General features: G+C 38.7%; 1 long non-coding RNA gene across 1 annotated transcript in view; it reads right to left on the bottom strand.

The window, feature by feature from the left end:
• The window catches only part of LOC142830659 (uncharacterized), a 33,605-nt gene extending 13,786 nt beyond the window's left edge, over window positions 1-19,819 (bottom strand). Inside the window, exons 1-2 of the long non-coding RNA XR_012906100.1 lie at window positions 19,501-19,819; window positions 2,372-2,531 (exon numbers count right to left, since the gene is read on the bottom strand). This is a non-coding gene — a long non-coding RNA (uncharacterized LOC142830659). The remainder of the gene's footprint in view (window positions 1-2,371; window positions 2,532-19,500) is intronic.
• Between the last annotated feature and the right edge of the window lie 8,060 nt (window positions 19,820-27,879).

The following is a 27,879-nucleotide window of genomic DNA, read 5'->3' as shown; positions in this document are numbered from 1 at the left end:
CAGGACTCCTCCCCGCTCATTCAATCAAGGAATACTAATAAAAACCATGTGATTTTTAGCTGACCAAGTAAAACTAACCCAAAGAATTCACATAACAAACTGAGGATATTGAAAATGCACAGAGTACAGTTTATGTATGGTCACAAAATAATTTATCAAATTTGGAATAGAGGCAAAGAATTTGTGACCTGAAAGAGGCTAAATTCATGGGATAAATGACAGTTTGCATATTACTTTGTGTCCTGTGTAGCCTACTCTGACCTGGTCTACACTAGGACTGTAGACCCCCAAGATGAAATTTGTAAGCAATGTGTCCACACTACAAAGCCTGTTATTCTGGAGAAAGGGGCCACAGAATTCGAACTCTGTAGTTCTACTTTTCATGTGGAATAACACTATTCCAGAACTTGTACATCCAAAATAACTTTAGTGTGGATGTTCTGGTTCCTCTAATTCAAACTAATTTGCCTCAGGAGGCCTCACGCAGCTCCCCAGAGTACTTCCTGGGGTTGTGAGTCTGAGGTAGTGCGTCAACATTAATGAAGCCTACCTCAAACTACATTCAATTCTTCCTCATAGTGGGGACACAGAACTTCGAATTTGTAAAATCATGTGCCCAGAAATTGGATTTGGTAAATTCAAAATAATCTTCTAGTGTAGACATGGCCTCAGTAAGGTGATATGAAGTTGCTCCAAAGGGGTTTTGATATGTCCATGGTAAAGGCAATTGCCCCGTGTTCCCATTCTATGGTCCAGGAAGGTCACCTATTCTCAGGCTTCCACTTCCCAGCTACCTTCATTCATGGGCAGAGACATACCTCTTTCCCTCCATTCTGACTGAGATGTTTTCATTGAATTCCCCAGCTGTCATACTGTCTCATCCAGGGATGACAGTAATTTTTCAAACCTTCTGGATATGGAAAAGACAGGGCCTCAGGCAGAAGGGGTGAGGATGGATAGTCCTTCAAATCCCTTGAAATGTTTTGCTGTAGTGACAAGTTCATAACAGCTATTAACTGAGAACAAGCACACAGACTAGGACAAGTCCTTTTAACCCCGTGGTCACCAACCAGTAGATTGCGATCTACTGGTAGATCTCAGGGGCTCTAAGAGTAGCTCTTGAGCCCTCTCTGAACTGCGCATCTGCGCAGTACATTTACATTAGATTTCCTCATTTGAGGAGCAGCTACTCACTGAGCAACAACACAGGTGAGTAGCTGTGAGGAATGGTGGGAGCTGGGAGATCGGGAGGGCTGAAACACCCCAGCCAGCTGACTGTGGCTTTCAGCTGAAAGAGGCTGCCCCGTGCTCCAGCTGATTGGCGGCTTCTCCTCTGCGCCTGCCCACGTGGAGCTTGGTGCACCCTGGCTGAGCGCCATGGCCAGCTAGCCGGGCAGCCACTTCTCTTCCCTCCAGCCCGGCTGCCCTGCGCTCAGCCCAGGGAGGCTGCGTTTAGCTCCAGCTGTGCTGGAGCAAGCTTCCCAGGCTGAGCGCAGGATCACAGATGCCCATCTGATGGACTGTATACAACTAGCAATCTCAGACTACAACCCAGACTTCAAGACACTGACAGATACTGTTCAGTCACAGGTGTCACACTGAGACTTTGTTATTGGAAGAAAAAATATATAATTATCAATACTTGATTTTAGATTTACAAAATAGCACAGAACAAAATGTATAATTGTAAATGCTTCATTTGACATTTAAATTGCATGAATTAAAAACAGACCATTTATTTCATAACTATAAACATGATTTTAATTTTATATATTGCATAATTTAAAAATAAACTGTTTAACAGAGTATATAAGGGCAGGGGATAGCAAGTGATAGACAGGAGAATAGAGAGGGCGGGGTTTCAAGGAAAAGGCGGGGCTTCAAGGAAGGGGCGGGGTGGTAGATCTTCCTTCACCTGTTCTGAGACTTAAAAAGTGATCTTGGGTATAAAAAGGTTGGAGACCACTGTTCTAACCCTTCCCAGGAAGGATTCACCCCTTCCTCCACCAAACAGAACAACCTGCCTAGTTGTGGGATCAGAAAGAAGATTCAGAGTGATTTTTACCTTAGGCTATTTAACAATTATCTTTATTTTGTTTGATGGTCCCAGGAAAATTCATTTTGAACCAGTATATGCAAGCCTTTCTCGAGGTAGTAGTAGCTCTCTGAAGGTGTTACAACCTTAGCGAATTTGTAACCACCTTGCACCATTCCTGTTTCCTGGAGGGCTCTCTCCCCCATGGAATTACATATAATGCTGTCCTACAATGATACATAAGCAATTCAAAATAAGGTTTAACTAAATTCAGTAAGTTTTGTCCAGATTATTACTGAAATTGTTTCATCTTTCACCGTGTACTGTTAGTATTACCTGCGTAAGCCTCTTATTAGACAAATATGGGAGTCCTCCAAAGGGGTTTGGCTGGACTGGGATGCTGTGCAAAGTTAATGGAAAACCACAGTCTATGTCAGAGAAACTGTGTGTAGATACAGCACATCTAAAGATCAGGACCAATGAGGTAGGGAGCCTCCTGGAAAAAAAATAGTACATGTCAATGTTTTAAGAGACTATCATAATTCCTTAGCACCAAAGGAAATGTTAAGGTTCCTCTGGTAATATTAATTATGCCATTGCCTGTGTTTTGAGTGCTTGACTTTGACCTTCATTCATTTAACATTAGTTTCTTCACATAGAGAATTATTAAACTGTAGCTTTTGATCATGGCAACATTTAATTTTAAGATTGCATAAAATGTTGTTACAAATAACCATGTTCATTTTCCACATATTTTTTCTCAGAAATTCTCCTGATATATGGGTGATGGAAGGGAATGGATATAATAGGACAAAGTTCCACTATGTGTTGAATATTTCCATACTCTAGTAGCATTCTGTCACTGCTGTTAACATGTAATTCATACGATTGCAGCGTGCTTTGGTCCTAAAACTAGAACAGAAAACCTCAAAATGCCTCAGAATTGTAATATTAGAGTTTTACTTCACACTTTCTTATGTGATACCTGATTTAAGAAAGCAGGGACTGAATGTTAATGCCTGATTCCCATTGACTTCAATTAGGTGTTAAGAGTTTTCCTTATCCGGGCCTAATTCAGTCCATTTTAAAATCCAGTCCTGAAGCTATGAAATACTGACTGCACCCCCTCAGCACTGATTGAAGTTTTGGGTATTCAGTACCTCACAGGAAATACCCAGCATCCCAAACTGTCAAGTCCTGAGTCAGTACAAAGCACTTTCTGTATAAGTATTCTAGGGAAATCTGATCCACCAACCTTAAATTATAAACATGCCATTACAAGTGTTGTAAACAAAATGTAAAGAGCTAAATTGTTAGTGATAATGGAACTATCTTCAGTCTGATTTTTTTCTGTGTCAGTTATAGTACAGGTTTGGGGGGGGGGGGGGGTTGTGATGTCAAAGCATTTTTAAAATCTGTGCTAAAGTGCCCAAATAGAACTATTTACTTAACCAGTGTATGAACTTACACCAACATGGCTGAGGAGATGGAATATTAAAAATAGCAGAATGCATTCAACCATTTCATGAAACAAAATCCACTGGAAATGCTTAAATGCTTGAAAGAGAAACTAAGTTTAATCAGAATTTCTCTTCTGATAAAGAAAATCGTATCTTTGTTTACATGGAGAAAGAGATGGAAAACAACTGACTCATTCTACTCTATGCACACTGTTCATATTTGTAGCTAAATTGGATACCATAGGCCAGATTCCTACCTGCACAAGTTGGTGTAGCTATGTTATCTTCAGTGGTGTGATACTCATTTACGCTGTTCACAATTTGGCCCTGTTGTTCCACATATTACTTTAAAAATACACAAATAATGTCATGGAAACAATTAAATAATTTATTGATATTCTCTGTAATCCTCAGTTTTATACTTTTTGTATTCAAATTAATGTAATATGATCAAAAGACTTTTATAAATTGGACAGTACTCCTGTTCTCTAGCCAGCTTTCATTATTTTGGTTGATTTCTTTTTGGCAAATAGAGGTATGAGTGGTGGTTACTTACATAACTGCCCTTAGCTAAACTGTGGCTATATTTTGTATCTTTGATATTTTCCCCTTAGATCTCTTGTCATGACTTTTTCAGAGACTTTTTAATGCTTTTATTTTACATGTGAAGCTGATTAATCTTTTTTTATTTCACAGCTCTTCATTACCTTTCCCTTAAAGAGCTATACATATCTGAGGTGTCTGAATTGGTTTCCTGTTTCTCACACTCTCACGTCATTATATATACTACTATGAAGTGTTAAAAAAATTCTTCTAACTATATTATTGTTGACTATCTTAATTCTCCCTAGTTTGATGGTATGAGGCTTTCCTCTAATGACAAAAAGTGGGCAAGTCACACAGTTTTCCTGCTAAAATTTATAGGAAATGTCCATGTTTGTTATATAATTGAAGACAGGTCCAACTTTGTATCAAAATATCTCTTAGCAATGAGAAAGTTCTCAATTCCAGATGAAATAGACAAGCTATTCAATTTAGAGATGAAGGTGAATAAGACAGAACATAGACAGAAATAAAGTAATGACTAGTAAAAGAAGATAAATTGGGCTCTATTGTTTACCCTCTCTCAGAATAAGCGGAGGCATTTAATGGAAATGAACTCAAAATTCATAAAAGTACATGCTTTTTCATGCAACACATAATTAACCAGAGGATCTCATGGCTACAGGATATTTATATGGATAAAAGCATTCATGGTTACTTTAGACAAAATAAAAGGGGAATAAAACTGTCATGTTTCAACTAATAAACTGGTGGAGATTACGAAATAAACCTTCATCTATCAATATATGTGTCCATTCAGACACTTCCTCAAAACAACTGATACTGACCACAGTTGGAAACATGGTTCTGAACTAGATGGACTATGGATTTGATACAGCACAACAATTCCTATCCATGTTCAGTGTCTGGAAGTGAAATTGAGCTGTGCCTCTTAATACTCCTGAACTTTAGAAAAGTTTGGCTTCACATTAGAATTTCACAGCTCCAGCCCTTTGCTAGGAAACACCTCTCCTGAGTCAGCTGAATGTTGTTATCTTAATGTAAGTTTGCACTAAGTAAATTCTCAAAGCAATGTTTTCCTTGTGGAATTCTTACAGAGGTCTCAGATAGCAGATTTTAGGTACTTCTGGGGAAACATTCTTGCATGTTGTATAGCTTGATTTTTTGGAAACCGAGAAAAAGATACAAAATGAAAAATTGGTGAAGGAAGTTTGTGTAGCAAATATATCAAAGCCTGCCCACCAGCAGATAAAATGGTAAATAAAATTGCTAGCACATAGGTGGCCAGTCCATAAGCCAGCTTCTCAGGGCTTGTCTCCACTTATCAAGAAATCAGAATTATGGACATTGATCTCCCAGGGTTCAATTTAGTCTAGAAAGGACTCGCTAAGTCAATAAGGGTATGTCTACACTACCACCCTAGCTCGAACTAGGGTGGTAGTGTAGACATACCCTAATTGATTATGTCCCCTTCGACTCCAATATTCCACTGAGTCACAAGGAATAAGGGAAGTCAGCAGGAGACTTTCTCCAATTGACCTCCTGCAGTGGGGATGCTGTGAAAATTTGACCTGGGGATTAAAGTACACAAGGAAAAGGTTAATCCAGGAAAACCCCAACTTTCTCATATGTAACCTGAATAGCCAGCAAGAAAATTGAAATAATTGTTTAGTCAAAAACACTGTACTTTACAGTTTGGACTCTCAAAACTCCAATTTCAGACGGCATGTCTACCCATCAACATTATTTCGAAATAACTTAGTCCGCATCTATACAGCAGGCAGTTATTTTGAAATAATGTTGAAATACTGTCAAGCTAGAGGACTTCTTACTCCAGCTCCTCTAACCTTCATTGTATGAGGAGTAAAAGAAGCCAGAGGAAGTGTGCTCTATTTCAAAATAAGTGCTGTGTAGACACTCTCAATTTCTAAATAAGCTACGCAATTGACATAGCTCAATTTGCATAGCTTATTTCGAGTTAAGCCCTGTATGTGGATGCGCTCTGAATGTCAGCTAGAACTGGTTCTATATTGCTTCCAAACCTACAGCCACTTGGGATCTTTGTGTGGGTCCAACCACACTAAAGGTAGATCTGCACAGCAGTGTTATTTAGCAATAGCTGATGTTATTCCGAAATAACATAGTCCACATCCACACTACAAGCAGTTATTTTGACATAATGTTGAAATTATGGTAAGCTAGAGGAATTCTTACTCCCACTCCTGTAATCTTCAATTTATGAGGAGTAAGGCAAGTTGGAGGAAGAGTGCTCTACCTCAAACTTCTAGCTGTGTAGACAGTGTCAAAAGCCAAGTTAAGCTATTTCAATGTAAGCCACACAAAATAAAGCCTTTTCCAAAAGATCCGTGCCTAGATTGGCGCTTTTTTCCAGCAAAGCTCTGAGCCGGAAAAAAGCGGCAGCCATTTTTATGCTAGTGAAGTGGGGGAGATTTAAATCCCCGCTTCATTTGCAATTGCGATATCTTATTTGCATCCCTTTTACGGAAAAGGGATGCAGTCTAGACACAGCCATAAAGTTTTGGCAGCCTGTTTCTCTCTGGGTTTCAGAAGCCAAATTCTCATAATTATTAGATTTCAGCAACTTGGGAGTTTTATGACAAGTATAAATGCAAACTCTTTTGATTTTTATCACATAATGAGCAGATGCTGTGTTGTATGCATACTTACATGGGGCATTATTTTATCTTCCTAGGCATAAATATGAACATTGAGAGATATTTAGGGAGCAGTGCAGATGGCAATTAGCACACAAGTGTTCAGAGAGCTACCACAATATTCTGCAGATAGAGGTTCCTCTGTCTTGTCTGTGTCATTGGTCCAGTTTTGTGTAGCACAGTGATCTTATCAGTCAAGCAGGCACTGAAAGAGCTTTTAAAGTAGAACTGAACAGGATGGTATGTTCAAAAGCACTGCTTTTCTAGCCTCCAGATCTGTCACTGAACTCACCTGGGATGAACTGGATATAAAACAGTGAAAGCTTTGTTAACAACACAGAGCTCAATAGTTGTGCCAATACCTTAAGGAAGCTGGAATCAACTATCAAAGGGCTATCTTGAGCAGGGAATCAATAGAATGCCTCTTGCCTGTCAAGTGTTTATTCTTGGCAAACAGGACTGCTTTGATGAAGAGGATGTTTATGTCCTCACTCATTAAATAACGATATATGCGATTTTGCTTTTATACCTGTATCAAACATTTATATGTTAAAATTTGGGAACTAAAATATCTCACCCGCATTCTGAAAATATTTGTGTCTAGTAATAAGTAACTTTTGTAAGCCTTATTTTTAAAAAATAGCTATGCAAGTAATTGTGTGCAATTTACATATACAATTATAACATTCTTGTTGAAAAGTACTATAGAATGTATAGAAAATCATAATGTTCTGTAAGTTTTCAGACCATCACATAGAATTTAAAAAAATGTTATTCCTACTATACATTAGTTTAAAAGATCTAGCAAAATATTTTAGATAGGTGATTAGGTTTATGGAGTTTATTGGGACTAGTCATGTGCCTAAGTATTTTTCTGAATTGAAGCCTAAATTCTATAAAACTTTTCCATTAGAGGAATAAGTGCACATATTGAGTTAATATTAATAGAGAAGGTCAAGTAAGTTTCTAGCTGGTCAAGTAAGTGTCTAATTGGACAATTATTCATGCTGTTACCTGGTTTGTATGCATAATTTCCGTAATTAGGTGCACAAATTGGCAAATACTTTGTTTATGCAATTATTTTTCTTCCTTTTTTTCTAAATCAGGTCACATGCCTCTACTAGTAAGCCACAGCTTTCCAATTGGACTGACAATATGATAGATTCATTGTATTCTGCAGTAAAAGGCCTATAAAGACATATAAGGTGTTCTTTTTTCATGGAAGGAATATTTTGAGTGCATTCTAGTTTAGTTCAAAATGCCAAGTATTAAATGTACAAATCAGATTGCAATGATATATGTGGCAAAGGGAAAAAATTGTGACAGTGACAACCATATTGAGATGAAAATTCAACACTGATCAAAGACCCACACAAATAAATCAACAAAATACCCAATAGGTGTAATGATAACATGGAGTTCAAAAATCTGAGGTTAATACACCTCCAGGCAATAACTCACTTAAGGATTTTGAAGATTGTCAGGCCCAAAACATTCCAGATCATCATAGTAACTACCAGAGATGAGAGTTCTGTAATTAGCACTGGATGGAAAAAGTAGAATAGGTAGACAAAACTGCAGATTGTTTCACAATTTGAAAAGTTACATTCAACTGTACAAAGATGAAATAATTTCTTATACAGTTGCCATAAACATGCTGCTGCACAAGAAAATTTCAGTATAGACAGCATGGTTAGAAGCAGCTATTAATGTAGGACAGAGTTATCTACCAGTTCTTCCATTATAATCATTAGGTTAAGTTTTTCAATACTTCCTATTTTTTGTTAGTCTATAAAGTGTTACCAGACCAGTTTTCGGTTTTTGAGTTTATCCTGTACAGACTAACTCGGCTACCCCCTGAAGCTTTCATCACAGTCTATATTCAGCTTAAGCTAAAAAGTAGAGCCCAAATTAGTATAACTGGTATTTTGTAATTGGTTAGATAACAGTGGTCTCAGAGAATTCTGGATCTAACTCAGCTACAATATCTTGATTATCATGAGATTGAGAGACACATTGAGAATGTAAGAACCAGCTTGAAGTAGTCATGTTTGCCTGTATGAATACCTTTATTATTAAAAAATCACTGCCAAAAACACTAGAACAAAACAGACAACAGAGAGATGCACAGAATATCCAGCATTACTACTTCCATCACGTAAGTCTCTTGGTGGTGAATCCCAGAACACATGTTCTTCAGTCTGGCTTTTCCTGTTTGTGTCCCATAGCCCATAAGCTAGATAGCACCTTTTATAAATGGTTACATTGGTGCTCACGAGTGTGTGCATATTCATGAAGAGGTCATCCTCTTTTCCTTATCTGAGTTTCCATATCCTACTAATATTGGGGTTTCCATCTCCTCCAGGTTTCATTTTGCTCATTAGCATTTACATCAATTAGTTATCATGGCATTTCTGCAGTTGAACATCTGCAAATTCTGCTTATACTTATTTTTTAAGAATTGCTTAAAATATGAAAACTCATGCTTTGCAGTTGCTGACTAAGCACATATCAGCATTTTAGCTTCTTTGTTTACTGCAGCATTTTATCTTGTGACATTGGGTCACTACTGGTTAGCCGTTATTTCAAGCTAAATTCAGATTTTGATGCTGATCAGTTTGGCTAAGCTAAATATTGTATAGGCATGTCCACACACCAAGGCCAGGGCTGGATTCCCTATGAGGGGCAGGGACCGGCCGGAGAGGAGCTCTTATAGTTCTGAAGAACTGCATTCTTCCTTTAATTAACATGAACTTTTCTTGTCTTTTACTTTTATAATATGGGGAACTTCTATGGCTGGCTACACAAGACAGTGAGAAAGAATGCTACCTTTAAGAGGGAGCATCCCCAAAATGTTCTTGTGCTCAACTTTATTTATTTGTCTGGTTAGAGGATCCCTGGCACCATCTCTTAACAGCAACCTTGCTGTTGGCAGCATTTCTGATTTTCTGGTCAAAGCAAGTCTGAGAAAGAACTTGATAGACCTTTGGCTGCTAGAGGATTACCAAGTAGCAGAAGGAGCCATGGGCATATTTTTCATTTGTGCTTGGCCAAAACAGAGCACTCCTTTCTTTTGGATGGACACATTCATAAAAGCATTTATGTTTTTTTCACTGTAATATATACCCTAGAATAGTTCAGTGTACCTACCCTTTAGGATCACCTGGAAGCTTAAGCTAGTGAAGGATTTGATTGCTTCTCCATTTAAGGGTATTTCATACATAACCCATGGCTATTCAGCATGGTTCTCTGTCCTTACGTAGTGGTGGCTGGGCAACATACAAAGATAGATAAAGCTACTACAGCTTTGGTTTGCAGATCTGGCTTGCTTAGCTCAGGTAGGAGTGGCTCGTGTTTTTAAAACAGAACTATGAGGTTTGATCCTAGCCGACAACTACCCTTCCAGGGGCATTGTGTTCCACATGCAGTGAGCACATTGTTCAATACTCCATAATTAGCTCTAACTTCAAATGAGCTTTGGGATGGTGTTTGAATTGTTGTATGTTTCAGAGTAATAAACTCTGACAGGGTTGTAACAATGGGAGTCTTAATGGACTACAATAGGTTGTGGATCAGGGCTACCTTATTCAAATACCATCTCTCTCATGTGATACTGTCTCAGTTGAGATCAGTGGAGGAGCTCAAACTAACAGCCCTCTAGTTTCAAAGGACAAGGCATTTTTTTAACAGGTTCTTTAACTCACACTTATTTTCCCTCTTGGGATGTCAGACCCCAGACCTGTTGAACTTTAAGGCATGATTCATCTGTTGTCTCACCTTTCTGGATGTGGGTTGTATTGTAGAATAGGGACTGTTATTATTCTATACAAGTTTTATTTAATTCCAGGGTGGACTTCAAAGCATTTTTAGTACTCTTAGGCTGCATCTAGACTGGCGTGATTTTGCACAAATACTTTTAGCGGAAAAGTTTTTCCGTTGAAAGTATTTGCGCAAGAGAGTGTCTATACTGGCATCTGCCTTTGCACAAAAGATTTGCTTTTGCGCAAAAGCATCTGTGCCAGTGTAGACACTCTCTTGTGCAAGAAAGCTCTGATGGCCATTTTAGCCATCGGGCTTTCTTGCACAAGAAATTAATGTTGCTTTCTACACTGGTCCTCTTGCGCAAGAATACTTGCGCAAGAGGGCTTATCCCCGAGCGGGAGTGTCAGAGTATTTGCACAAGAACCACTGATTTTGAACATTACAAAGTCAGTGTTCTTGTGCAAAAACTCGCGGCCAGTGTAGGCAGCCTAAGTGTTGTAAAAGTCCCTCGAGCCATTTGTTAGAAGTAATTTGTTCTTTAAAGAAGGGGGAAAAAGCAGACTATGCCATCTTATTTTCCCATCACATGCTTGCTATACTTTCTCAATGGCTTATGATAATACAAAACCAAAATTTGTTAAGATCCATATACAATGCCATATCTTACTCAGAAACTTGTAACAAAGAGAAAAGAGTGAAAAGAACAAATAATTAGTTAAAACTAAAAGGATCCATATCCATTTTAATATATCAGATCTTGTGCAGAAATCACATTGATGTGAAAATAGTGCCAACAATCTCATTGTCTTTATGCAAAGTGAGGCGTAACTCTTAATTTCTGAAGCCCCTGAAGCCAAGTCAGGAGTAAGGCACAAAAAAGCTCATATTCTACTTCCCATCTTAAATTTCCTCCATTTTCTTGTATTATCAAGGCCAGTTCATCCTTGCAGGGCTACACAGTGGAATTTGAAACTGCTGAACTCATGGAGATAGATATGCTGGCTGAAGCATTCATCTCCAGAGAAATACAGACAATATTAGCACTGCCACTTTCCTCCTAAGTTTTTTGCCTTGAGGAGACAGCTTTATTTTATGGCTATGAGTAAAATAAATTCTTTGTCTAATGCATAGAATGTGTGCTAATTGTGCATTTCTCAGCCAGCTTAGAACTTCTTCATTCTATGTTAGTCATGCCTTATTCTGGCTACACCAGGGAGATCTGGCCTCCATGAGAGAGTAAAAAATTGGAAGTACCTTGTGCCTTTATAGGTAAGCTTACACCACTGAACACCCAGGTTGTACCAGCAAGGTGAATTGAGCTTTAAAGCATGAATCAAGCTCCTGATCTTTCAATTTCTGAATCCTGCTGGTTCTCTGAGCACCTAAATATGCCTACCAACTAACAGAGTATTTATTTTATAATCCTGTCTAGCTGCTAAACTGTCCGCATGCCACTTGTTTCACCATCAAATTGCAGAAAATACTTCATAGTTTAGCTTTGCTTAACTTATAGGAACTTTTGAAAAGAGAGTGAAAAGTCAACATTTCATTCACTTTTTCTCCTGCCATTTACCACAGTAACCTATAATGCCCCATACAGCATGTAATTTTAAGTAACAGATATTCTATAAAAAGGGAATATGTTACTAATATTATTGTTGGGATTTTTATCAGACCTACAGTAAATATCATTTTGGGTTAACAACCATGTAAAATTGGTATCAGCAATGCAGCTCTGCAGAAGGCTAATTTTTTACAAACCCAAAACAGAACTATTTCCTATTGCATGATGTTGACAGGTGCACTTTAAAAGCTTATAAACTCTTTCATAGTAACTCTCCTATTAAAATCATATAGGTCAACACCATCGTTTTAACAATATGGGCTTTTATTTTTCTGCCAGAATTCAAATCTCTGACAAACAGCTCACTCTGAAAAGAGGTAAATGCTGTTACAAAACTACAAGCTGCCTCATCTAAAATAATTGTGTTTGTGTAAACATCATCAAAAGACTTCTAGTTGTTCCGAAGTTTTCTTTCTCTTATCAGTGAGTCCTGAGACCTGGAAAATAGTGCCAATCTGGAACACAGGAGAAAGACTATGATTGTTATCAGGAAACGTTGATCCTGAATAAAAATAAATTAAGCAAACAGGTCTCTCTAAACATTTAATCTAGTTAATTAAAATCCTTGCAGATAAAAACTCTAGCAGCAGGAGTAATGTTACCCCTCTCTTTTTTTGTTTTATTTTGTTTTGTTCTTTAAGCTACAGAGAAATAGTTGAATGATTAGGCTTCTGGTGAAATTGTTATCCTAAACTGTTTTGTCAGTATGTCCTTCTCTTGAATCCTGGTACCTGTTTCCTCTTGTTAAGTTGCAATGGAAATTTCCAGAAGATCCTAATGGTGCTGCTTGCATAGCACCTGTCAGTAGGAATTCTGTAATGTAAACATTACAGGCTTTGATGGAAACCTAAAAGGAATACAAATTTGCCAATGCAGCAGTCAGGCTTGTAATATCTGAGAAATCTGAAAGATTTCTACGATGCTGGAATTTTCTTTGCTGGTTAAGGTAAATTTGTTTTCAGAAGTTGAGATCAACTATAAGTTGAGGCATTTCTTTGGCATACAGTTATCAATTAAAAATAATTTTTCGTTCAACTATGAAACATTCTAGGTTCCCCATCACTTCTTATTTTGAGATACTGTAAAAGCCAACCTCTGGTTTCATTTGGTCAGTGTGAGTCAAATTTCATTTAAACTGACTATTCCACAAAGACAAAATATTTGATTGTGTTCCCTAAAAGATGAACACAGAAATGCTTGCAATTTAATGAACTCTGTGCTTGTGTAATGCATTGAAATGTACTGAATATATACTTGTTTAGAACACTTAGTCAAACCCATTCTAATTCAATTTACCATTTGAAACATTGACTTGATGTTAATGGTCCAAAAATAGTCAGGTCTTTTTGGAGTCTTTTTGCCTACAGAATGCCATCTATTGATTTTTTTTAAGCAAATACTTTCCTTGTCTATCAAAAGACTTTAGATGTCAGTTTTTAAGGTACAATTATAAGAAACCTTCCATTTAAAAAATATATGATTGACCCCTGTAAATTAACTGTCAACATCTGAATTCTAAGCTTGTGAACAATCAGCCTTAATAGGATATATGCAAATATCCAGAATGCTGGTCTAAAACTGTCAGGTTGGTGATGTTATTTTAAGACATGCATGATCATCCCTTTTTCCCCCTTCCCCTCATTTATTTATGTAGTTAGTTATTTTTACTCCAAATAAGCATATTTTTGCCAGGTCTGACTGTCTTGAGGGAAAGGTGGGTTTTATTGCTGGCATTTTCAAGCCACCCATATGAGACATCTTTTCTTGTTCCAGGGAACTACATAACCATCTTCTTCAGAACTAACACAGAAGAGAGAAGGTAACATTAAAAGGGTGAAAGGAAAAGCATCTCCTGTAGGCTTATAAAATCAAGACACTATTGTAGAAATTAGAAACAAAAAGAGAATAGCAATTGATCATGCTCTAATTTTTTTTTAGCCAAATAGGAGTCAAATTTAGCAAAGCATTGTAATATAACTAGAACTCACTTAATTCACAAGGTATAATATGTGTATAGCACTGAAGTTCTGCATGATGATGATACATTTTGAAGACTTTTATTGCACATGAGCTTTCCTATCATTCAGGCTGAGGGAGACAAATTTTGATCACTTGTTCTTGAGTGGCTGGGATTTTACAATTGGTTGTCTGGAATAAAGAGCCAGATCCTTAACTGATGTATAAAAGCAGAGCTCAGTAGCTTCTGTGGAGCTATGCCAGCTGAGAGGTTGACTCCAGATGTGGTAGTCCCAGTTCCAAAGATGTTGTCTCATTCGCTGTAGTGAATTTAAAAGAAATATTGTTGCTTTTGTGAGTGTCTAACAACATTTTGCAGCAATCTGGTTTTGTATGGTTGTACTTTTTAGGATCTTATTTCCCCTCCTTCCTGCCCTTTTTTGTTTTAGGATGTTTCACTATCACTTGATCTTATGCATAGATTTGTCTTAGTTTTACTAGAAACTTCAGTGCCACCAATAGTCTAAGGTGGTCAGTGAGGGAGAACTAAAACTGTGTTTATATTCAAGTATGAATTTCACTAGCAAAATAATATTCTGGGTAATATACATCTGATATGAAATTTAGATCTGAATATACAGGACATGTTTACACTGTGCAGAAGATCAACATTGCCATGGTCAATTGTCTGGAGTTTGATTTAGCAGGTCTAGTGAAAATATGCTAAATCAAATGCAGAAAAGGCACCCCTGTCAGTGTTGATACTCCTGCTCCTTGTGGTGAGTAAGGAAAATCAACAGAAGTGTTTGCTCCTGTCAACCTCATGCTGTGTGGACAAGGATTTAAGATACATGGACTCCATATGAAGAGAGGCTAAAAAGACTGGGACTTTTCAGCTTAGAAAAGAGGAGATTGAGGGGGGATATGATAGAGGTCTACAAAAGCATGAGTGGTGTGGAGAGGGTGCATAAAGAAAAGTTCTTCATTAGTTCCCATAATAGAAGGACTAGAGGACACCAGATGAAATGAATGGGTAGCAGGCTTCAAACTAATAACGGAAAGTTCTTCTTCACAAAGCAAATAGTCAACCTGTGGAACTCCTTGCTGCAGGAGGCTGTGAAGGCTAGAACTAGAACAGAGTTTAAGGAGAAGTTAGATAAATTCATGGAGGTTGGGTCCTTGGAGTGGTATTAGCCAGGGGGTAGAAATGGTGTCCCTGGCCTCTGTTTGTGGAAGGCTGGAGATGGATGGCACAAGACAAATGGCTTGGTCATTGTCTTCAGTCCATCCTCTCCAGGGTACCTAGTGTTGGCCGCTGTCAGCAGACAGGCTACTGAGCTAGATGGACCTTTGGTCTGATCCACTACGGTCATTCTTATGTTTTTATGTTCTAAGCTCAGGGCTCAGGGTCGGGGGTCTCACTGGACCACCTTGATTTTCATGGAAACCTGCTCCTGGGTGGCCAGGCTGGCAGCTATCCTGCCCTAGACGGCCACTTTCCTGTGCCCAGTGCGGAGGTCGTGGACGTTGGAGGCTTCCCCCCAAACCTTGATGAGGTCCACGATGTCCGCACTAGACCAGGCGGGCGCCCGCCTCTTGCATCCCCGGGAAGGCTCCTGGGAGCCGCCAGCCTGGTCCCGGGAAGAGGCAGAGGGCTGGGTGGCAGCGGGTGGCTGGTTCGTGCCGTGCCAGATGCAGGATCTGCTAGCTGGGTGCTGGCAGGCTTGCACCTGGCACGTGCACCGTAGCCAGACTATGCCCCTTTAAGGGCTCCGGGGCCGGGAGTGGGGCAGACGAGTTTCCCTGGTGGTGCCCAGAGTGCCCACCAGGGCAAGCTGGGGAGGGCTAGCCTCCCACTAGTTTGAATTAAGTGGCTACACAGCCCTTAATTTGAACTACTTAATTCGAACTAGGCATTAGTCCTCATAGAATGAGGTTTACCTCATTCGAATTAAGCGCTCCGCTAGTTCGAATTAAGTTCGAACTAGCGGTTTGCCTGTGTAGCGCCTATGAAAGTTAATTCGAACTAACGACTGTTAGTTCGAATTAACTTTGTAGTGTAGACATACCCTTGTAGACTTCTTCTTATTCTCCTCCTTCAATATTTAAAATATAGGGTGCTGACTTTACCTTGCCATAATAGGCCAATTCTTTGTTATTAATCATTAGGCCACTATGTTCAATAAAACACTGAAACCACATAAATAATAGTTACTCTTGTTTCATGAATCTGGATCCATGTTTAATAGCAGCTTCAAATGCATTAGATCTATTTTTTACATTCATGTGCTTCTGAAGTCACAGTAATAAGAGGTTAAGAAGCCTCTTTATTACAGTTTATAAGTGCCAACATGTGAAATCAGTCTATCAGAGAAAGCTGTACCTGATTCAATGGCTGGAAGATGAAACTAGGCAAATTCTGACTGGAAATAAAGCATAATTTTTAGTGGAAAAAGCATTTAACCATTGGGACTATACACCAAATATCATGGTGACAATTTTTGCAACATAGTTGGATATTTTTATGAAAGATCTGCTCTAGGAAATATTTTGGGTAATTTCTATAGCCTACACAGGTCAGACATGGTGATCACAGTGATCCTTTAGGCTTTGGAATCTATTAATATTTACTCTCTCAGCTGATTTTTCTCATGACTTTTTTTTTTTCGAACATGGACAGCTAGATTCAGCTGCTATGTCTTCTACCATAGCTGTTAATCCTTAGTCAACAAGGGATGCTTTTTCTTTGAAAAATAAAAAGAGATTTCAGTCACAATGGTGCTTAAATCTATCATAAAATAGCCACAAATATTTCCTTTTCTAGTAATCTAAACTTGGATGCCCCTGGGATTGCTACACCATCTATAATCAAACCAATCAGTTTTGATTTGAATTCTTGTGCCTCAGTCCCCACAACTAATAATGCTGAAATATGTGTTGTCTTCAGTAGGTCTTCATTTATTTGCATGGGCTCGAAGATTTGCCAGAACAGCAAATGGGACAACTTGACCGTAATAGGCACTATGGCTTTTTAAGGATCTTGGGCCAACTAGCCTAGTTTACTAATCAGAGCTAGCTGGGAAAGAAACAGGTGTTGTTTATAAAGAGCCACAGGAGTAAGATGTTTACAGAGAGAAGGTGCAGAAAGGAGCATTTTCCTGCACTACTTCCTGGATCAGGGAAAACGTTCCTGGAAGGAAAACTCAGGACTGCAGCCACATAGCCATGTCCCATACAAGGGGCAGGAAGTTGAGAAAGGATCCACTTCTATTAAGTCCAGAAAGATCAGATATTGTTTATATTATAGATTTGTTTTGAAGAAAGACTACACACTGATGAAGAGCCTGGATTCACAGAAGATGACAGGGCCCAATACTTTTAATTTTACAACTAAACTTTATTTTATTATTTGAAAGATCTATATTAATATATGACCTGGTGATATGGATAATATTAGCATAAGAGAGTGCTGGACAAAAATTCCTGAGGAGCCCTGAGGTGTGTGTAGGCCCACTCCAGGTCAGGAGGCAACCAAGATGGCAGCCATATGTCATGGGCTATATATGTGATTGCCCTATACATCATAAACCAACTCATCTGATTTGAACATAAATCCATCACTCACAACTTCTCAAACAATCTGTGACTGTCCAAACAGAGAAGAAAAAAAATACATATACTAAAGGTCTAACAATTGCTGGTTTGAAATACAAGTCAGGTTCAAACCAGTAGCATTTTGAAATGTGTTTGAAGTTGAGTCAAAGCTTGTGAATAGCTTTACTTAAAAAGGAGTTGGAGGTAAAGAGTGGTGATTAATATTGCATAGCAAGCTATAAAAATAATCTTTTGAATGTTCGCCATTTCCTTTATCATTATAGAAGCTATTGTTTGTTTGAATCAATCTTCAAAAGACTTCTTATTAAGGATCTAATTGTGTATACAAATATTTCTATTTTGCATCAGTGCTTAAATTGCTTGTAGGTAAATATTTCCATGCATTTTGTGTGCAGTTGCACCTCACTGTGTCCTTTTGAAAATGAGTTATGAGTGCCCATTAAAGGTTGATTTTCTTTATTATAAGTTACAAAATTATATGTATTAAATCTCTGTACATTTTTACAATATGTAATCAAGATTTTGCTCTTCTAAGAGCTTAATTTAAAAAAAAATACTGCATTTGAAAATGTTGCTGGTATTTCCTTTTAATAATGTTATAGTATTCCTTTATGCCAAAGAGAATAAATGAGGACCAAGGCCCTTAGGATTGGATCTTATACCAGTTTTGTTATATAATTCAGAATTCCCTAAAACAGAAAATTTCAATCAATGCCTCTGAAATCATAGGGAGTTGGGCACATGGGGACTTTAGAAAATCCCACTAATTCCCTATCTACATATTTAAGGGACATTTTAAAATTTTACTATTAAAGACTAGTTGACAAAAACTGAATAGGATTTTACATATATAGTAGCAAGAAAAAAAGACCAGGATGTAATTAACTTGGAACTCGTGTCCAGAGGGAAACTTGGAACATTTCAATAAGAAACAGATGAATTTGAAAATCTTTAAATCCCTAGCTAAAAGGGTCTCTCTTCGCCTGAACTGTGGATGAAACTATCTGCCTAATAAACAAATTTGAAATCAGTAAATAAGACTTTTAAACATCAGATAGCTAACAGTAGACAGTGATTGAACATTTCTTTTGTAGGAAATTCTGAATTCTGCATGATATTACAAAACTGGTCTCAAGGGCCTTAGTCTTCATTTATTCTCTTTAGTATAAAGAGTTATAGAATTTTGTAATTATTTTGCCTGATTTCAAATCTGAGTATTCAGTCATAGTATCACCTTCATAATTTGGCATCAGAGCTTTTGAGTGTTTGTACCAAAGTGAAGAAAGAAAAGTATAGTTTGAAGCTGCCCTTCCTCCCTTTGGCCTGACCAGCAGCAATCCTTACCAGGTAATAGCCCTAAGGAAAGCAAGCACAGCATTAATTAGACTTATATTAAAATGCTGATCTTTTTGAAGTCAGTGGGAGTTTTCTCACTATGGTAACTGCTACTGTCTAGCACACACTAGGATAGGAAGAGCTCTCTCCTCCATGTCCAGCAAGCGGAGCTGGTCAGAGGAGATAGAGCATGATATACCCTGCTAAGAAAATTCCGCTCCTCTGGAGCAAATTGCCTAGACTATAACAAATTATAAAAATACATTTTTTTTAATTAATCCAAACTCTAAGCCCTCCAAATCCCAGGATACTCTGTTTTTATGTTCATCAAAATGGCACATTGTAGATAACTATAATTTTATCAACACTATACCAACTCCAAGTATTAATAAGCTTCTAAGACTGTAGGTAAATTACTAGTAAACCTCTTCAATCCATACAATTAATATCTTTCAAGTATAAGAAAATCCTTACCCTCTCCCCATTGTCACCTTTGATAAACTCTTCTCCAGTATCACATATGGTTCTTGACACATGGTGAAACTCCTCCTTCACATCAAAGTTAAATTGTAAATAACCACTCTGTCTTCTGCGTATCAGGATACGGTCCCCAGCTGAATACATAGGATGTCATACAATCTCCGTGTTCTGTTGTTGTCACAAAGTACTGTGCTCGTGAGGCTCATGCTGTCAGCATGAAATTTCAGTTGAATTATATTATTGAATTCAATTAGGAATTATATTTTCTCTGCCCAGAAACTGACACATGTTGAAAAGGTGCAGTTTACATGCATAGGAACGCTAGTAATGTGTATTTTTTACTATTGCTGCCAATGTAAATTTGGACACCTGAAAGAAATGTCAATAAAGAAAACAAGTTAAACAGGAAACGTTTCAAACAATGACTGCTTCTACAGATTTATGTTAGAATGAATTATTCTTTCAAATTAAAGTGTTACAAGTCTTTCAAATACAAATTATAGTATCTACCTGCTATTTCTATTTGACCTTAGGTACTTGTTTGACACCGTAAGAATAAAATAAATTCTTCCACAATGTGCAGGTAGTTCAACTACTTTACTATGTTCATCTTTTTAGTTTGCCAAATAATCAGTAGCAGAGGCAGGAGTAAAGCCTAAAATTCCTCATTACAAATACCTTGCTGCAGGCACTAAACAACATAGCTTATCTTAAAGTTAATATGAAATGAAATCATTTTGAATGATGGTTTATTGGGGTGTTTATAAAATAGATTGTTCTACCACTAGTGAAAATATTTGTTAGGTGTTTGCTTTGCATCTTTTCACAGGTAATTAACATGCTGATTGGAAAAATCCTGTTCTCATTTTTTCTCATTTCTCCCCTGCTCCAGCTCTCCATCTTGGTTGTGTTTCAGTGTCTGGTTAACTTCTTGGGACATCTCTAGAGAGATCATGTAGAATGTTGCCTTTTTCAAGTTCCTGGAAAATTAATGAAAACATTCTTGAGTCTATGAAACTGTGGATGTATTCTGGACTGTTTTTATATCATGCTTTTCTTTCTGAATACTCACGGCTTTGATTTTGGCACTGATGGAAAGAAATACACTTTATAGGTCTCCAGATCCCATGTCTCTAAATTGAACTTTCTGAAAACTGGCAATTTTTGTGCAGAACACAGAGATTGAATGCACGACTATAATTCAGTTTTGGTTTTCTGCTGATGACATAAACCACAAGAGCCTGTTGGTTTATGAACACCAGCAGCAATTGTATATACAGACTGAATTACTGCCTGTGTATTGGATCAGAGATAATGTGGTAGTGTCCACAATCCAAAGTCATTTAATTCCATTTTTCAAATTTAAACATAAACAAGCAAATAAAGGCAATTAAAATCAATTATCTTTAAAAATCACAATGACTAATTGTTCTAAGTGAAGTTGGTGAAATACCAAAATCCAAATTGCAGCTATCTCCGACAGAGAGGCTGTGTCCAGATTACATCCTTCTTTTGACAGAGGGATGTAAATTAGGCACTTTGAAATTGCAAATGAGGCTGGGATTAGAATTTCCCGTGCTTCATTTTCATAATCACATAATGGAATTCTTTCGAAAAACACTATTTCGAAAGTAAAACCGCGATCTAGACCACAGGGTCTTTTGAAAAAGCCTTCCCTTTTTGAAAGAACTGTGTCTAGACTGTGGTTTTACTTTTGAAATAGCTTTTCTGAAAGAGCGCCATTACGTGATTATGCAAATGAAGCACAGGAAATTCAAATCCCTTTCATTTGCAATTTCAAAGTGCCTAATTTACAACCCTCTGTCGAAAGAGGGATGTAATCTTGATGTACCCAGAGATAGTAAGTTAATTTTTGGTTTCTGTTTGTACACCCTCTAGTACAGTAGGATCCTGGTCATGATTAGGGTACCATGAATATGGTAAGACAAATTAAAAACAATAATAATAACAGTACTAAAATACCTTAGGGTATGTCTACACTACCCTCCTAATTCGAACTAACATGTCCACATTAAGTGGACCCTGAACCGGGCTTAAGGATGGCCGGAAGCAGTGCCGGCAGGGCATCAGAGGAGGACTTAGAGCGTGGAGATGCTGTCTCAGGCTAGCTGAGGGCTGTGCTTAAAGGGTCCCGACCCCCACCCCGGACAGACAGTTCTCAGGGGTGCCCCGCTTGCAAAGCAGTCCTGACTTGGAGTGCCCGGAGTACCCACACTGGGCACATCACAGCACTCAGCCATTAGACCGGCTGCACTTGCCGCAGGCTGCCATCTGGGAAGAGGGGGCAATCGGGGGGCTGCAGGAGATGTTCCACCCCAAAAGCCCGCAGAGCCAGCCCAGTCCTCCCCATCGGGGGCGTGTACCCCATTCCTCCCTCACCTCCTTCCACTTACCCTTCCCTAGTCCCTTTTCTCGATGTACAAAATAAAGGCCAATTGTGTTCAAAAATGGAATCTGTCTTTATTGAACAAAACTGGGGGAGACTGGGAAAAGGAAGTGGGAGAGGGGAAGAGAGAGGCTGGGACAGGGGAGGGCAACTAAAATAATCAGGGGTTGGGAACAGGTCCCATATGAAGAGAAGCTAAAGAGACTGGGACTTCTCAGCTTAGAAAAGAGGAGACGGAGGGGGGACAGGATAGAGGTCTCTAAAAGCATGAGTGGGGTGGAGAGTGCATACAGAAAAGTTCTTCATTAGTTCCCATAAAGAAGGACCAGAGGACACCAAAGGAAAGGAATGGGTAACAGGCTTCAAACTAGTAACAGAAAGTTGTTCTGCAAAGCACAGAGTCAACCTGTGGAACTCCTTGCTTCAGGAGGCTGTGAAGGCTAGAACTAGAACAGAGTTTAAAGGGAAGTGAGATCAAGTCATGGAGGTTGGGTCCATGGAGTGGTATTAGCCAGGGGTAGGAGTGGTGTCCCTGCCCAAGGTTTGTGGAAGGCTGGAGAGGGATGGCATGAGACAAATGGCTTGGTCATTGTCTTCGGTCCATCCCCTCCAGGGTCCCTAGTGTTGGCCGCTGTCGGCAGACAGGCTACTGGGCTAGATGGACCTTTGGTCTGACCCAGGACGGCCATTGTAAGCTCAGGGCTCAGGGTCAGGGGTCTCAGTGGACCACCTTGATTTTCATGCACTCCTGCTCCTGGGTGGCCAGGCTGGCAGCTCTCCTGCCCTAGCCGGCTACGTTCCTGTGCCTAGTGCGGAGATCGTGGATGAGGTCCACAATGTCCTCACTAGCCCAGGCGGGTGCCCGACTCTTGGTCCCGGGCAAGCTCCCGGGAGCCGCCAGCATGGTCCCGGGAAGAGGGGGAGGGCTGGGGGGCATTGGGTGAGTGGCTCAATCCATGCCAGGTGCAGGGTCTGCTGGCTGGGTGCTGGCAGGCTTGCACCTGGCACGGGCACCGTAGCCAGCCCATGCCCCTTTAAGGGGTCCGGGGCCGGGAGGGGGGCAGACGAGTTTCCCTGGTGTTGGCCAGAGTGGCCACCAGGGAAAGCTGGGGAGGGCTAGCCTCCCACTAGTTCGAATTAAGGGTCTACACAGCCCTTAATTCGAACTAATAAGTTCGAACTAGGCTTAATCCTCGTGGAATGAGGATTACCTAATTCGAACTAAGCGCTCCGTTAGTTCGAATTAAATTCGAACTAACGGAGCGCTAGTGTAGCGCCTATGTAAGTTAATTCGAACTAACGTCCGTTAGTTCGAACTAACTTTGTAGTGTAGACATACCCTTAGTTTATCGTGTGACTATAACCATCATGTGTGATGCGCATTTGCAAATTTGTATAATATCTTTGAATATAAAATACTGTTACATAAGAATGGCCATACTGGTTCTGAAAAATATCCACTTAGTCCAATATTCTGTCCTATGACTGCAGCCAGTGCCAGGTGCCCTAAAAGGAATAAACAAAACAAGGTAATCATCAAGTGATCCATCCTCTGTCACCCATTTCCAGCTTCTGACAAACAGAGGCTAGGGATACCATCCCTGCTCATTCTGGCCAATAGCCATTGATGGACCTATCCTCCATTAATTTATCTGTCTCTTTTCTGAACCCGGTTATAGTCTTGGCCTTCACAAGACTATAGCAAGGCATTCTGCAGGTTGACCGTCCTTTTCAAAAATACTTCCTTTTCTCTTCCTTCCTGCTTCCTACTGATTTTATTTGGTGACCCCCTACTTCCTTTATTATGGGAATGAGTTATCTTTCTTCATTCTGAAAAGTGACCATTTATTCCTACCCTTTGTTTCCTATCTTTTAACTAGTTATCAGTTCATGAGAAGACCTTCCTTCTTATCTCATGACAGCTTACTTTGCTTAAGGGTCTTTGGTGAGGGACCTTGTCAAAGGCTTTCTGGAAATCTAAGTACACAATATTCAGTGGATCCCCCTTGTCCACATGCTTGTTGACAACCTCAAAGAATTCTAGTATATTAGTGAGGCATGATTTCCCTTTACAAAAAAATAATGACACTTCTCCAAAAAATTATGTTTATCTATATGTCTGACAATTCTGTTCTTTACTATAGTTTCAACCAATTTGCAAAATACTAAAGTAAATGCCCAGCCCGTATTTGACAGGATCGCTTCTAGAGCCGTTTTTTGAAAATGGCATCATGTTAGCTATCCTCAAGTCATTTCTTCCTTAAAGAAGAGTGTACAAACCACAGTTAGCAGTTCTGCAGATTTATATTTGAATCCTTGCAGAACTCTTGGGTGAATGTCATCTGGTCCTGGTGACTTCTTACTGTTTAGTTATCAGATTGCTCCAAAACCTCCTCTACTGACACGTCAAGCTGGGCCAGTTCTTGAGATTTGTCACTAAAAAAAATGGCTCAGTTCTCTGCATCTTCCTTACATTCTTAGCAATGAAAACCAATGCAAAGAGTTTCTCCATGATGACCTTATTGTCCTTGAGTGCCCCTTAGCATCTTGATCACCCAGAGACTCTGTTATATTGTTCATATACTGTTACTTAGAGTGTAATAGATTCTTTTCCATGACAGAACAAGCCGAAAACTAATGAATAATACAATACATTTCAGAAATATGAATTACACTTGCACCTCCACAATCTTTGTGTCCCTGATCTGGAAACACCTGTGGTTCAGACCCTGTTAGGGGGAGGAGGAAGCAGCTCTGCATGCTCCAGCTGGGAAAATGGCAGAGCAGAAAAGCTCTCATGTGGAGGCTTTTCCATCCCTGCTCCCATGGAGGGAGAAGGGGCAGAACCTGGGAGGTGTGGGATTGTGTATGTGGAGCCATGTATGCCCCTGGGAGTAGGGCACGAGGTAAGTGCCCCACCCCAATTCCCCTTGTGCCCAGATCCCAGAACTGAACAGGAAAGTTGTGATTTCAGAAAGTCAGAAAGTCAAAATAAATCCAATCTAAGAGGCAATCTATTGTTTTTTGAATGGCAAAATGTTTAAACAGCAAAGAGTTAACGTAGAAGCCCAATTCTAACAGCCAGACTTTCCTTCCTTATATCAGAACTGTGAATTTCCCAGTATTATTTCAAATCAGTGTTAATGAGGGAGTATGTTTCTGGCCTGAGTTTGAGGCTACTAAATTGCATAGTGTAACAAGCAAGCATACATTATTTGTTTCATCGCACAAGTTCCTGGGTGTCCTCAAATCAGTGAAAGCTAAGGGTTCTCAGTATATTATCTTAATACTGAATATAAATTGTTCAGAATTAGAACTATGATGGTGATGATTTGTTGGAAAGATGTTTCTCTAAAGTCATGTACCTTGTTAATTATCCCTTGTTTTAGTATTATTTTTTCCATAACATTTTAAAAAATATATATAAGATATTTGTTAATAACTTCAGTGATACATCTGAACAAGCACGCATAACCTCAATATTGGTTCACAAGAAAAAAACTCCTTCTGCTCATGAATGGAAAATCTTAGAGGGAACACTGCCTCCAAACCATGAGGGCCAGCATGGGAGAAAACATGAAGGTGCTTGTTTGAAAATTTTGCCAGTGGTTAGTTGAGGCTACATCATGGGATGACAGGAAGTGGGAGTTAATCACTTGATACTGAATGACAGTGGGGATACACCTCAAAGAGTCTTGAAAGTGAAGACAAGAGGCAATGTTTGCTGTGATAAAGGGTAAACTACTTCACAGTGCTCGGCCAATGTGTGTTTCAGTCGAGACCTGCTACACTTCTTATATTCTGGTCTTCTGTCTCAGTGAGTCAATCATGTATGCTCTTAACCAATAATGTGATGTGGAGAAAGAACCATGCTGAGAACTGATTCCAAGCCTATTGACATCAGTGGTAGTGGATGGCCAACTGTATTCATTTTCAGCATGGAAGTTAGAAACCTTGAACTTGTATGAAATAACTTCTCTCATTCCCTTTCCAAAAGAATTTGATTTGAACACTCATTTCTCACTTGCTAGTAGAGATTTTTTTCCATAGGACAAATCATAGAGAAAATGTCACAACACATTTGAAAAAAAATAGGTCCTCTGATTTTATGGTAGAATAGATGAGGAAAGCACTCAAATTTTACTTTTCCTTGAGAAATTTGTTCAAACTGTTGTAAATTTCCAGTGCAGCATTCACAAATCTTTAAAAAACTATAAAGTCAATCATAGATTTGAAAGGTTTGCAAATGCTCAGCCTGCCTAACCTGCTTTGTAAAGGTATTTTTTAAAGATGCAGTTGTCTCTTAAATTGCTGAAAATCATTCAAGAGGGAATGTCTCAACCAATTCTTCCATCAAGTGCCAATTGCATAACTTTGTTTAGACATAAATACAGATAATAGGAAGAATAAGAGTATTAGAACACTATAATTCTTTCCACGGTGCCTGTAATGTCATAAAATATAGGAGCAGTGTAGCCATAGGAATCCTGAGATGAAATTATGAAATTACAGTCTTTATAATGCCCTGGGAAGATATCCCTTTTCTATAATAAGAACTGTAATATTTTAGCCATTCCCTTGCTCCTGCCCGCTCCTCTCCCTGAAAAGCACAATGCTCATTAGAAAGCTGAAAAACATTAGGCAGGTGTTTGGAAAATGACTCAAAGTGAAGGCATTGAGAAATATTATATTGAAGCCATTACATCATCAGCTAGGTAAAGTACTCTTCATCAACAGCAGTTGCCTTTATAATTTCAACCATACGATAGCTTTTGACAAGTGTGAATATAAAACTACTAAAATATAGATTAGCAGAACCTAGTCATCATCACCTTAAGTATGTTGTAGACCTTTCTAACTAGATGCAAAAGACATATTCCTTGTATTAAATGTCAAAGTAGCTAAACAAGCTAATGCACTGAATAACAAAGAATAAAAGTAAATGTCATGAGGTACTATAAAGCTGCTATTTATTTATTTTCCCCCGGGGTTTACATAGTGCCATAATTGTGGAAATAAACTCAAGGTTAGTTGATAGGAACCCTAAGGATAAGTAAAAGTTCTTACAGTGCTCTTAGTTGACAGAAATTATATAGAATATTCTATTATGTTTTAGTCTTCTTTCTCTCTCTCAAAATGAGTTGAGTGTGCATTAGGAAATTGAGAACCACTACATTTTTCCCATCACACTTTGATAAGTTATAGGAATGATGATATTGAGTTAGACAGTAGCATTGATGACACTGCTTTGTGTTGAGGTGCAGCCCGGAGCCAACTTCAGTTAGGAAACCTCTTTCATAGACGTTTTTAATGATAGGCAGAAGAAATATTCACTAAAACAGCCAAATAGGCTATGAAAACACCTGCAATTCTAAATTTTAGAGTAATTATCATTTGCAATAGTGACTTTCATCTTCCAACCACTTTATAAACAATAATTAATTACTATTTGTCAAGGACACAGATTTATAATGAGTAATGTTGAGGCAAGTTGACTGTGCACATTGCTTCATTATACTACATAATTTTCTTATCACTAGGTAGCATATTGGATGCCTGAAGAAGGATATGCAAGTTTCTTTAGAGATGATGCTTTTGAATTTCATGATACAAGTCTAGGGAGGACAAGATCTTCAAAAATGTTTTACAAAGACAAACTAACTGGGCCTAATAGCATATTTATACTGCAGTACTTGACTGTTTGAGGGTTTAGTCTCTCTTATCAACCAATTGTTAATAGGAATTGTAAACTTCATCCACCGTATGTTTTGATTAAATCCAACATTATGTTCAGAGTTGCCTATAATTAACTAACTATTGACCTGATGACCACTAGAGTAATATCTAAAAACCATCAGCCTCAATTCTTTTCAGCTTGCCCTGTCACCATGACAGTAATAAATAATGTTCATTTCCCCTTGGCTGACATACAGTAATTTTAAACAATCCTGTCCCATTATGTTACA

This window comes from Pelodiscus sinensis, chromosome 9 (assembly GCF_049634645.1).
Source record: "Pelodiscus sinensis isolate JC-2024 chromosome 9, ASM4963464v1, whole genome shotgun sequence".
Taxonomy (NCBI): Eukaryota; Metazoa; Chordata; order Testudines; family Trionychidae; genus Pelodiscus; species Pelodiscus sinensis.
Note: the sequence above shows the minus strand (reverse complement) of the source record. Positions and strands in the feature narration are given on the sequence as shown.